Source organism: Wasmannia auropunctata, unplaced genomic scaffold (genome assembly GCF_000956235.1).
Source record: "Wasmannia auropunctata unplaced genomic scaffold, wasmannia.A_1.0 LD336076.1, whole genome shotgun sequence".
Classification (NCBI taxonomy): domain Eukaryota; kingdom Metazoa; phylum Arthropoda; class Insecta; order Hymenoptera; family Formicidae; genus Wasmannia; species Wasmannia auropunctata.
The window spans coordinates 3,011,364-3,025,785 of record NW_012026814.1 but is presented as its reverse complement, the minus strand read 5'-3'; positions in this window follow the sequence as shown (position 1 = coordinate 3,025,785).

The following is a 14,422-nucleotide window of genomic DNA, read 5'->3' as shown; positions in this document are numbered from 1 at the left end:
CGACGCAGCGGAAGAGGATATGTTCAGGTCACGAAAAGAGAAGCGAATTACCAGAATGCTCTCGTAGAGAAAGGCCGACGCCGTGTTATAAAGAGTATCGAGATCGGTATCGAGACGCGACGAAGCGAAGTAGTGGAAGCCGATACTTTGTACGATCCCAAGTAACAATGGTCGTTTCCGGTACGTATAATACACGTATAATCTACTCTATATAAAACAGACTCGTTCATAAATCCTTCAAGTACATACAAAATGACTGCGGAAATATCTTTCCCATCTAAAAAATTTAGAATTGAGCACGATTAAAATTATTCCTATGACGAAAATACATCGATGGATATTGTTTTGCATGTCGTTTTGCTTTGTCTTTGTCTCGTTATACGTGTAGGAAGGAAGGATTTCTTTAATTTTTAATTGGAGACAGAATAATATTGGCAATATATTTATTATATTTGCGCTCATAATTTTTTATCGTTGACGAAGCAAATTTCTTTCTTAAAATAATCATATGCATATTATACATATAAAATTATATCCCGAATAAAATAAATTTTTGAACTAAATTATTTTGACTATAAATCAATTTCTAGATGTGAATTGACAAATATTATAGATATAATACATTATAATATAATTTATCAGATCTCTTTATGATAAATACTGTCGATATTTTTCAATCTCCATATATGCATATATCGTAGATACAAAAGATAAAGAAGCCTTAAATTTGTCACGGAACTATATTTTCGATACTCTTTGCCATTCGATTGAGGATGGAAACCGGAAAGTCGCGAAGAGGGTCGAATCTACATGCCGTTTATATAATCGTGCATTGTCTGAAAAGCTAACACGATTTTTCGTGAATCACGACATCGTACACGAGTAGTAGATTCTTTTTATAAAGAGACGCGCCGATCGTGGGGGGATGCGGCCTGGCGAGCCGCGTAGTTAAGGATACGAATGCCATAATAATGACCAAGTTTTTATGGTTGTACTTAAGTCATACTTTATACTCTACCTTAATTGTTAAGATGTTTTTAAGCGTAAGTTACTCCATATTTCCATTATCAAAGTGTCTTTATCACTACCGTTATCGCTACCGTTTTAACTTTGGCGTTCGTCGAGCTGGGTGACGGATCGACGTCATTTAGCGCCGATCGTCGGAAAATTGGTAGAAGTTTACGAAAATGTTGTAATACCGCCTACCTGCACTTGTGATCGTACGTCTAACTTGAATTTCGAGAGAATAAACTGAATGCTCGTAATCTGTACATCGGCACTTCAACATTACGATCGGATATTATAAATAAATTTTACCACGCTTTGTATGTGTCGTCTTGACAGTATAATCCGATGGCAATCATTCATTCAGTCGAAGAGAAAGATATCAATTAATACTACAAATCAGATTATACGAATTGGACGATTGAGAATTTTTTATTTGTTGCTAAAATACGGAAAGATACGAAAAAATCAAGCTTATGCTTTTCTGTAGAATTCCGTCGAACGCAATACAAGACAGTTTGAAAATGTCTATAATCTGAGCGTTCAATTGCGCTAGGAATAAAGTAACGTTGGATGAACAATACTGTACTGAAATTGCTTCCATCCCAATGTTGGAGAAGCCATCGACGAATATATCGTTCTGCGATCGCATGGACGATAACGAAAGTTCATTGAAAGTCAGGTGCGAGACCGCCTCTCGGTTGATGGTCCCGACCAAAGGACGCGTTTGGACCTTGGTCTCATTTTTTGTGATTATTTAATACACGTTAAGCAAACAATAGAATAGGGTGCGCCTTGTTATAACTCAGTATGAGGATAGCCGTTGTACTGGTTGGCCTTACAGAGACGATGTCAGTTCTCCGTTCAGTAGGGGAAGAAGAGCAGTAATTGCGACAATTATCCGAGATATTTTAATTACGCTGATATATAGTAATTAAATTGTTTATTAAAAAAAAAGAAGAGCACACCGACAAATGTTTTTCAGAATATAGAATTCAGTTATAAGAATGAAGCTCTTTCGAAAGAGTAAAAGTATCGGAAACAAGTGGCCTTCTTCGAAGAGATAATTACGAGCTGAATAATCAGGATACATTCGTTACAATTCGAACTAGCTATACTACGAGTGTACAATAAGTTTTTTAGATTTATAATACGAAGTATAGATTCTATTATCATGAATATTATATTGCGTAATGAATTTGTATAGAAGGCACTCGGTCCCCTTTACGACAGAACTCTGTGTGTTATAAGCGTGTACCGTGGCTGCGAACACGCTTATTTCGTATGTCGATGTTCTCGGAGAGTGTTATAATTTTGCCATGACGACGAGCGCCGAAAGAAGACCTTACCAGCTTTGTAATAGCGCAATCAATCACGCAATCTGTTTGCGGGCAGCTAGAATTATCTTTCTAGTTCCTTTGGGGCATTGGATGTCAATGGATCTCCGTGCGAGCGATCGTCTTCGAACGAAACGCAGAACCTGGCCGTTTTAGCCGCTCACAGAGGGTGCAACTAAAGCGAGCAGATCTGCGCTGCAAAACTACACGATCGGCTCAGCGATATCACTTCAACATCGTTCTCGCGGCGAAATAACTCCAGCGCGTAAGGGTCGAGGATCGTTGTGCCTTCGTGTATGCATGTTAAAGTACGTTTTAATGATTGTAAGAAGGGCAGACATCCACACTTTGTGATTCTATAAGCAGTTGTTCATTTTTTTTTTATACTTACTTTAATGCTTACCTAGGATAGAGCTTGTGTACCCTAAAGAGTGTTTCAATAAAAATCACAAATGAAATAACCCGCTGCGTTGTATGCTCATATTTGACATATTTCTTTTTCTACAAAAAAAATAAATAAAGAATTCCTCTCCACATATCTCTACTATAGCTCCTACAGAAATCTTTTATTAATTTACTATTTATAATGATTTATATTTTACATAAATTTATCAATATTTTTAGATTTTAATATAAATTCTTTTGCTATCAATTTATACTTTGAACAGAAAGGTTTCTCTTATAGTCTTGCGAAGAATTTCAAAAGAAACAGCTTGCCGTAAATTTTCAATAGACGTAAATAAAATAAATCGTTGAATATGCTGTCGCACAAAAATCGCTCGTATCGAAATCTAATTTGCTTTATTAGTGTATCACAGGTAGGGTTTTATACAAGGGACAAAACAAGCGGATAACGTGGTTTATTACTTTTTTTTTGTATTCAAGGTATCTCGAATGAATGTTACAAGCAATAATATAATCAAAGGTAATGAATGAAAAGCGATGAAACTAAAGTCAAATGTTACACCTCTTTCGGTATTGGTCACATTATCTCATCTTCGAATGATTGATTTTTTTTTCGCAGTTACCATCTTTTTCTCTTTTCCATTCTCTCTTTTTTTTTTATGATTTGTACTTCTCTTGGCGCAATCTCTTGGCTCTCTGGCTTCTAAGGAAACCAATCGATTGCTTTCCAACGTCGACAGATTTGCGAGGTTTATTATACTTTATCGTATAATGAGAGAGATATTTAGGAACGATGCCACTTGATTCACAGATCATTAAAAAGAAGGAATTGTCCGGCGGGAGATCACGTTTATTAAACTTGTCTCTCGTGACAGTGCCGCGTTTCGCGTGTCTATAATCAGTCGAATAAATGCTGGCAGACTTTCCAAAGCTATGAAAAATATTATTTACGCGACGTGAACTGAATGCTAAGGTTTCTCTTACAGACGAAGGGAAAAATAAGGCGAGGAGGAAGAATTGGCCATAAACGTCGATCTCCCACTCGTTGACAAATACACGCGAATTAAATAGGTAGGTATATACCACATAAAGCAACAACAGAAACGCGTAAATCAGGCCGCATCGTTACGATAACGACGGCTAAACGATCGTTCGCCGTCGTCACATTATTATTCCGCTTAATAAAACTTTTGTTGATTAAAATAACGAAACGCTAGTTACAATAACTTTTCTAATTAACGATTATTTGGTAATATACAAAGTAGTAGAAAAGAGGGAAAAGCAAGTCCGTCTTCCATCTCGTAGATTTTTTTTTCTTCGTAAATACAAAAACGTAACGCGTAGTATCTAAAGTATGTATGTGTTCCAGGACGTCTCTCGAATGTGTTCCGATCGCGCGGAAGAGTCTTTCGGATCGGACATAATTAGCGCAAATCAGATTTAAAATATGCAACCGCTGACAATTCTCGAGTTTCCTCCAGATTGATATAAGCGAGAAACGATATTTTCGCTTAAAAAAAAAGTAAAATACATCTCATTGGAAAATCTAATCACTTAGCTGAGTGACAAATAGCAAAATTTATTTTTATCGCGTCTCTCTTTCTCTCTCTCTCTCTCTCTCTGGTACCGTCGTCTCCTAGTCGAATCGAAATTTGTACGCGCGACCGTATCAAACGTGAAAAAAGGGTATTACGAGAGAGAGGTCCGAGATGCCGAAAACGCGTTTCTGAAAAAAAATCCCGAGCACGAAATGACAAAATGACTTCGTCGAGCTACGTCGGAAACTTGTCCGCGCGATCGTCGTCGTCGCCGTCGTGGAACTCACGCTTTTTAATCGTATGCGTACCGCTGTACCTGTAATATTCCTTCCTTTTTTTTATGTAATATATCGTTATAATGTTCGTGTAACAATAAAGCAATATGCAAATGGTATTGAAGACTTCTCGTTCGGAGGTGGCTGCTTGTGTTTTTTAGCGCGTTCCGTGCATTCGCGCAGAGGAATTCCATTAGCTCTAAGACACTTCGCTCTCTTACGTATCTCTATCTAACGCATTTTCTCACTCTCTCTCGCTCGCTCGCTCGCTATCTCGTTCTCTCTCGTGTCCACTCTCTCGCTCGTTTTTGCCCGACTAAAGTAATCTCGCTATCATACGCTATTAATGCGCCGCAACATCCTTGGAGAGCATCACTCTCTGTGATTTATTTCATTATATCATTCTTAGAGCATGTATACGTAACTGATCTAGACTTTTTGTTTGATGTATAAAGCGACTAAAGTACAAACGTAATACTTCTTTGTGTTGATAAAAATGATAATTTTAACTTACTTCTTAATTACTTCTTAAATAACTGTGCTAAATAAATTGTTATTTTTTTTAATATAAGTTTGTTTTTATTTTCATTATTGCGGCACATTTTTACAATAAGCGATTCAGACGTACGAGATTCCTTTGATGTAAGAGTAATAAAATCGTATTTCCACTCTGATCTTTCAAACGTGATTTCGAATCAAAGTAGTCGGCACATTTTCCGCGTATAATGACTGCCTTCAGTCGTTTTCTTCTTCCGGAATAATCATGCGTGGCAAAGTACCAATCGATAGAAATAGCAGATAAGAGCCGAATATATCGCTTCACGTATTTCTCTCGAAAGGAGACCTACAATACAGGGTGTCGCCGAAACACGCGGGGTATCCTTTTATATTAATCACAGTTTCTTCGGCCAATTTTTGGGGGAGGGTACATTTTCGTTTAGACAAAATAGACGGGAGAGTTCATAAAATTTTCGTACTTCCCCACAATTTTCTAATCTCTAATGATAAAACGTTTAAATTAAACTAATCGCAGAATATGCTTCTGCCACTTACTTTTTGCCTTCCGAAGCTTATTTCGCGAAAAGCGTTTTTATTATCAATCGCTAATAACTCGGAAGTCCTTCGCGCTCAAATTTTCTTTTCCGAGAAGATATTCCGATTCCAAGGAATGCCCTGGGTCAAAGGACGCCCTGTATAAATATTGGCGATTTCCTCCGAGTTCCCGGCTCGAGCCCTCGAACGCCCTAAAGCCGCCTTAGCACGAAACCTCCGCTTTTATTTTTTTTTTCTCCAGCCGCATCCGATATCTCTCTTCTATTTCTCGTACGATAGTAATCATAATTCTTAACGCTATCCGCCGACCCGAACGAATTACGTGGATCCCCCGTCATCGGTACAAATACTAACGAGTGTTTCTTCCGGGATTCGCTCGAGTCGCCGCGATGCAGTCGGCGTTCTTATTATTTTACGGAGCTTAATCGACGAAAATCTTTCTCGCATTCTCACAAAAAATCGACGCATTCTTTTTCGCATTTCATCCCTCTCTTTCTCTCTCTCGCTCTCTCTCTCTCACTTTCTTTTCCTTCCTGGCACTCTAAATGACTACCTAGTTTTCTTATCGTTTCTCCGATCGTTTCTAGCGTCGTGACACGCCGCACATTTGATATCCTCGTTTACTTTTCTTTACGTAGCATACGTAATTGATAGTAACCGATGATCGACACTTAAGAGATTATTGATTCCTTAGGGGTGGGATTCATGTTTTTGATTCTTAAAGACAAGCATAAGAGGGGGGGGGGGAAGAAGCAGAAATATATTAATAAGGTAATTAGAAACTTAACTGTTTAAAATCTCGATTAATTACTCTTTATGTGTTATTCTAATTTCCCTCTTCTCGCACATAAAATTCTTTTCAATAAAATTTATATGCGTAATTACATTACACGCGTTTCTGAATTATTAAATTTTCTTTCACAGCGATATCGGGCGCTGATATAAATGAGCGAATATATCCCGCTTGGGGAAACTCGTAGAGATAATTCCTGCACGTTCACCGCTCTCGCGCCAAATGTACTCGTCGAGAGGATCGTAAATATTGTTTTACTCGCTCTCATCGGCTATAAATAAATAACGCGGATAAAATGAGCTATCCTCACGCGAAAAACGTATCATACGTATTTTTTGTTGAACGTCCCGTTTGTTGATCCGTTTCCCTTTCCTTCCCGGCTTTTTTCCTCGGAAAGAAATTTTAAACAGTCTTCCTTCCCGGTGTATTACATATGATTCCTATATTTCTCGACTTTCGACAGGGGCGATTAACGATCGTGTTCTCGTAGTGCAATAAATTATACGATTTGTGCGATCTCTCACGTTTCAGTATCTAGGATACGGACGCGATACCGCCTCTTCGGCAATGCTCGATCGCGCTACACGTTTTATATCTTACACTAATCACTAATTGATACTTGCACAGCGATTTTATTCGCAAATAATATTAATTAATCATAAATCGTAAGAATAATCATAATTACATGTATAATTAAATCATAGAAATACATCACAGAGAATTATATCTTTTTTTTTTGTCCCTTCCATTTCGTATTTATACCGATTCATACACAGGCTCTTCTCTTAGAATAAATGTCAGTCGGCCAAACTCATTAATGCGCGCCGTTAATCTCGCGTCGTTTCGGATCGGTCCCGAGTGAATTCTTTTATCGAGACGTTCGATCAGTACAAGAACCCACGGCCAATTTTATAGACTGCGTCGTGCCTTCGGCCAACGTTCAAGGAACGACTCGTTCCTCTCTCGCGGCAGAACTCGGTGTGACAGAGATTTGGATTTTTACAGCCCAAGAAGACTTTTCACGCGGAAGGATTTACACGCGGTCGCCCCGTTCTCTCCGCACAGACGTACAAAACATTCACGCGAGTGACGGATTCGAAAGCTCCAAAATGAGCGGTAATTAAAGACTCGAGATGAAAACGAAATCAAGTGCCGAAAAATGATTCTCAAATAATTATGTTTTTGTACATGGCGTATTTCTCCAGACATTAATTTTATTCTTTTTTTTTTTTTGTATTCTTTCCACGTTTTCATTTCGAATCTTCAATTGAAAGCTTTACGACTGTCTCTTTAATTGTAATATTTTTTTCTCTATGTCGTTACCGAAATTTACAACTACTTATGAATAATTACAAATTTTTAAAAAAGGAGTAGTATTATAGGAGAAAATTTATAAAACGATTTAAGAGCCCACGTGTGTCAATAAATCCGCCACTAAATCACGCAAACACACTCCGGCCACGCATTCATCTCCCATCTCCCCCCATTCGCTCTTTCTCTCTCAAATCGACTTAGTCCCGGTCAATTACAACTATTTATTACGAACGAGTACACTCGAAACTCAATGGCAGTCTGTTCTTGTGGTGTGGGCGGCGTTTACGACGTGCGGACGACATTCGCTTCGTCAGGCAAAATCGCGTTTACCGAGAATGCGAACGCACGCGGCAAACGCGGCTTGAACTTGAGGAACTTTTGCATTCTTCCTTTTTCTCAAACGCGCGTTTAGTCTCCACTTTGTTTTTTTTTTCTTTAATTATTATTAATTAATTGCGCTCACCGGTAACCCTCGTCGGTGTCACGGCTCTCTTGTCTCAGTCTCGAGAAGTTATTCTCCTGTGTTTCAGTTCGTAAAAAGAAGAGATACTCGATACTACATACATCGAGGATGCTCGTATTGCATCGGGCTACATCGGTTGTCTACACGTAGAAAAAAGCACGTATTCTAAAGAGAATGATGCCACCTCTCTTTCTCTCTCTCTCCCTCTTCCTCTCTCTCACTTTGTTTAGAAAAACTGAATTGCTTTGTGGTCATTGTCAGACATGAAACGATGACTTTATCTGGATAGATATGTGACTATAGAAAATTGCACAAGGTTTCAATGCAGCAATTGTCTGTATCTTCTTTCTTAAGAATTATTTCCTTTTTTATCCTAACGTCTCATTTATTGTTAGTTTACTTATCAATTTTAATTCATCTAATTCTTTAGCTCAAAGTCATTAGCAAATGCGCTTTTTGTCATCTTCTCCGAAAATTGTGAAAAATCTCCGAATGCAATGTGTGAAGATAAAAATCAAATTGACGACAAAATTAAGGATAAAAGAGAAAATATATTCTTAAAAAATTGTCGAAGAATCACTACTGCACTGAAACCTTTGTAACCCTGGAATTCTTCGATCTGCGTAGACAATAGTAACTTCGAGTGATAAACGTGGAAAAGATTCGTCGACTCGGTTCGTTCGTCTCAGTTAGATTTATCCCCGATTGCGCTGTTTTAGCGTAGCCTTCGCTAAAAAAAATTGTTCCTTTTTTTTTATAATTCACAATGCATTCCATTTGAAGTTAAAAAAAATTTCGCGAATAATTATCCGCGGATAGCCGAATTTTCGATTGAGATTCATTATTTTTCACGAGCGACGATTCGAGCCTAATTAGTCTAGAGTTATCTCGCGTATCGTGTAAATCGTGAAATGCCAACGGATAGATTTCTCGATTGAAATCTTAATGGAAAAGACGATCGAACACTTTTTTCGAATTGACTATTATTAGTGTAAAAAGACGGTCTCTAAAGGAGCCATGTTTTTTTTCGGTAAGCTTCTCCTTTATCTTACTCCTTTATCGTACTCAACTGGACGGTCCAAGAAAATTGTAAAACTGGAGTAATGCATCGCGTGTTTGCAATACGAGCGATTGTGTCAATATTTAGAAATTTCAATGATCAATTTTCACTCGACAATAATTTTACTCTATCTGTTTTATATATTTTCAAATTTTTAGGAAACTCGATTTCTTAGTGATTAGACTAATGTATTGGTAATAATTGAAATAGACAAACTGTGCAAATCTTTTTCTCATTTCACATATAACGCGATGCATTGCTGTCATATTAATCCTCTGTATCGGTCTTGCCACTATGAAGCTCTCTAACAGGATTTTTTTATTTTGGTCGACACACGTTTATGCTTCTTATTCTTAGTTCGAGTTGTAATATTAAGTTGTTTTTTTCAATGCCTTTAAAAAATGAAGAGCGCATCGGTGAATTTCTCGAGCTTCTCGAGTAAAGCGTCTCGTTTAGTGCGTATTTGATGGTTTGTTAGAATATCTCTTCACGACATTTTTCAGATAATATTAGTCAAAAATGACATTACGTATCTCAAGCAGTTTCATTAGCGGATACTTGCAGCAGGATACTAATCAAGAGTTTAAAATCACTTGCAAAAAGTGTGACACAAATCATGAAAAGAATTAAAAAGAGATAATTTTATCCGTATTAAAAATTTCTATCCTTTGACAATTAGTTATATACTTCTCATTATTCGTGATTAAATTTCGAAGCGACATTAGATATGCATTCCTACTACCAATCAACGTTAAATAACATTTAATGCGACTAATTTAAAAAGTAAATAAATGTTACAAAAGACAGAAATGTTATAAGATGAAAATTATCTCGAGCGAATATTTAACGTTATTTTTCCGGCATTTAAAGAATAAAATTTGAACCGGCTTCAAGACACTCTCGCGAGAATGTTTGTGATGCTGCTTGATGTCTATCATAATGCCAACTCTCTCTCTCGTCCCCTCAATTCGAGTTAAAGAGAGCTACGCCAGAAAATACGATATACAAATGAATTTCTCTGGGGTCGCAGCTCTCTTTTTCACAGTTTCTGTGATATTGACGATTTGTATATTGCACGTCTTTGGTTCACCACGCGCCGCGTGAGCCCGGATCATTCTTCAGTCGACGGATACGGAGTTTCGATATGATTTCAAGTCCAGTCAAGTGTTTAGTTTTAAGAAGAAAAAAAGAAAAAAAGAAATGTATTTCAAGAACTTGAAAAAAAAAAAGAGGAAACATCTTTTCGGCGCACTACAAATTACATCTACGCACACTCACGCTCTCCATCCTTTTCTTCCTTCTTTTCTCTCGCTCGCCAAGAATACGCATCCTACGACACGCACGGTTACTCAGTTCTGTTCCTGAATACGACTTCTGGAATCTGTCGTTACCTACTCGTTACAACGTTCTCGCTATTTTATACGCACGATCTACATATCCATCTACCATTCTCTCTTTCTCTCGTACATTCATCTGTCTCTCTCATTCTCGTGCTCGTCCTTCTACCAGATCTATCTACCTATTTTACTTCTCTGTTGTACATTCTTCCGCCAGTACTCTAACGCCTTTTACGGTTTTACGCTATGTACACTCTTTCCTGGCAGGCCCGTGGCGAAAGAGAGCGGGATGCTGGCCCGATTAAAAAAATAATTACTCGATTTCGCGGAACGTCTTCGTCGCCGAATTTCGATGCGCCACGCTCCAGAAAGCAGACGGGTGCGACGTCATGTGACTTCTTTTTTTCTCTTTTTATCTTTTTTTTTTTTTTGGACGCGAATACCCGAAGACCGTGTAAAAGACACTATTCTAATATCGCAGACATCCCAAGACGTCCAAAAATTATCCCGATATCTTTCAGATTTTTGAAAGATGAGACTTTCACCTCCTCTGTTTTTCAAAAGCTCCTTTACATCCGGATTTGCTCCACTCCGGCGAGAGGAGCGTTCCCCTTTATTCCAAATGAAATTTCACTACCTTCCCCTCATGACGTACGCGCGAGACCCGTCCTAGTCTTCCGGAGGCAGTCGATTGAGTAATCTCGGCGCCACTCTCAGTCGCCATTTGCCACGACGTGTACAAATCGGGTATTAATCTTAAAACGGTATAAACCTCCTCCTCTCGTCGCTCTCGTAATCGCACGCGCGATTCGCACAGCCACGCTCTCGCACACGCGATCCCCGAAGATCGGCTCTTTCCATCATCCCTTCTCGCACGCACCCACGCACTCTCTATCACCCTCAACACCCTTACGTTACTCTAACAGCGACTTTCTTTAGCAGTTAAACCGTACATCCTGCGAACTGTTATTCTTATCTGCCTTTCAACGAAGCTGTAGAGAAGTTATAGGAGCCATTGTGTTATATATACATATATATACATACACACAGATATGTATATATATTTATATATTTACTTTTACACTTTATATGTATATATTCAACGATAAAAAAGATCGCTTCGATCGAGCCGATCGAATATCCGTCGTCACCGCGGCAGACAGTGACAGCTCCTTTCCTCACGAAATGTGTGATCTTCGAGCGGTCGTTTAATCTATTACTAGTTACAATTTCGTCATAGATGAAACTTTTTTTCTTACATTGTCTCTCCCTTTCTCTTTCTCATGGATGAGACACCGTTCGAAGATCAACCTTTCGAGTTTTCACCCTTAAAACTCGCACAAACGTATCGACGACATTTGAAATTTCCGATAATGATTTCCAAGATTTCTCGCGCATCGTGACGCACGTGCCGCGATTAAATTTGAAAGAAAATGATTTCGGAAAAATGTATATGGATAAAAATTGGCATTTTGCAGGCATTTAAAAACTGTTCATAACAATTATGTAAATTGCTTTTAAGTTTCCTCTTCAATAGATATTGTTTTAATCAAGTCCAGTAAAGCAGTCCAATAAATATAATTTTGAAACTGATACTCACATGTATGTCTTTTCTATTCACGAAACGCAAATTACAAGATAGAATTACTTCGTGGCATTGTAATGTGTAAAAGACTTGACGTGTTTACGAGTTCGTCGACATTTGAAAAATGAACAAAAGTTCAATTAAAAAAAAAACGTCTGTTCCTAATACAGTAAATGTCAGTGTGGCCAAAAAAAGAAATAATTGGCGCATTGCAGAAGCTATTATTTTTTTTAAAGCCAAAAAGCAGATTTTTGCATAAGAGAATCAATCAATCAAAGTAATGTATAAAGGACTTTGGTTGGCTGATTTTTTTATTCGTTATGCAAAAGTCTGCTCTAAGTCTGCCACCGACAGACGGACAACGTCTGTCATTCATACTGATATCATCCGCGAGTGCATCCAGAGTCCAACGTAATATGAATGCCCAAATGAAGCGAGCTTACTGCCCGCTCGTAATTAAATCTTGCTTCGTAATAAGCTTAAAAATAATCGAACGTATCACGGCCGTTCAATGGCTACGAGCCTACTTTCGACGGGCGTGTTAGATTAGTGCGCGATAACAGAGAGATATATATAAAATAAAAACGCGTTCATAATATTCTGACGGAATATCGATAGTTGCGAAATAGTTGTATCACAGATAGCGTGAATAGTCCAACAACATTAAATGCGAATTTTGCTGTAAACGCAAAAAAAAATTGTATTAATATTCTAATGTCTAATATAAACTTTAGATATCGTTGTAATAATCATTATCATTATTAATAGACTTACATTATTCCGCGAGAACATTCTAATTAAAATACTTAATATATATATAACATAAAATATAATATATAACATAAATACATAACATTAATCTTACAATCTTTTTAATGACTAATGTACCTTCGTTAAATTAAAAGAAAACGTTTTAGTCATATCAGATATGAAAACTTTCTTGTTCACACACGCCAGGCGATCGATGCGATCGCTAAGAATGATATCAGTATGTATGAAGAAAGTGATGAAAATACTTCTCGCGATCAAACCACACGGACAATTCGAAGTTTGAAGATTTTTCGTTTGATTCAATCTGCAGTTTAGTCTCGAACGGGAAATTTGAGAAATTTCGTGATTTCGATCTCGTGATGATATTGCAACCGTAATATCGTCAACCTTAGCCGACACGTGCGCAGCGATGTGTGTGCTCGAACTTGCTTTTCAATTCAATCCTCTCCCGCATTCTGCCATCCCATCGAGAGCAAATCGCGGCATGCCGAGGATGATTACGCAGAATCAAGTAGAAAACGCGCCGAAACGAAACGAGTTAAGGGAGAACGAAAAAAAAATCGGTATCAATTGCAAAACTCGAGGATCTCGCCAAGAGGTTCCTCAAATGCGTGCAGCACACGACACACACGTGGTGTACGTGCGCAACACTCGTATACTTGATACGTACGTATATAGTACCGCACGTGTATATAATATATATATTTTTTTATATTATATTTTTCGTATGTGTATATATGTATGTATGTGTGTATGTGTGCGTGTATGTGTGTGTATTATGGAAGCGCCGAAGGATACTCGCACGAGATTTTCGAAACTATTAAGACTCAGACGTATGCGGGAAAACGAGACGTACATATCGGACTCGCGTCGTGGAAAAGATTTCAATTTGCTGTCATCATTCATCGAACGTCGTGTCCATTTTCGTATTTTCGAAAATCTTCCCGGCAATTTCTTTTTTTTTTTTTTTTTCTTCAACTGACTCGACAACGCGTCGAGCCCAAGTAAAAAGGATAGCAATGTCGCGCTCGGTGCTGTCTTCGCATCTGCATACCGCAGAGGATCTACCGCGAGAAGATATACAGAAGGTACGATCGTTCATTTTAAGCGATAAGTCTTGTCCCGTAACTGGGCATCTCTGCGTACCGCGCTGAGGGAGAAAATCGTAGAGAAAATACGAAAGATGGAGACGAAGGTGAATTTCTCTATTCTTTTTAGGCCCTCGTGCGTCCTCGCGTGAACGTCGACATCGAGCTTTGTACATTACCTTCGAGATCCGCGACTCTCGGAAACGCCGGGATCACACTTTCATCGCGAATGTCGAAAGCCTAAGATAGAATCGTACCTCCTACAGAGCGCCTCTCGTACGTTTCGGAAAATGATTATTCCGCTAAACGCGTGTGTCCCTTTCTAATCCACTCCCCTCTCCCACCCCCCTTGAAAAAACTAATACAGTCCTTACATCTCTGCGTACTTAAAAAAAAAA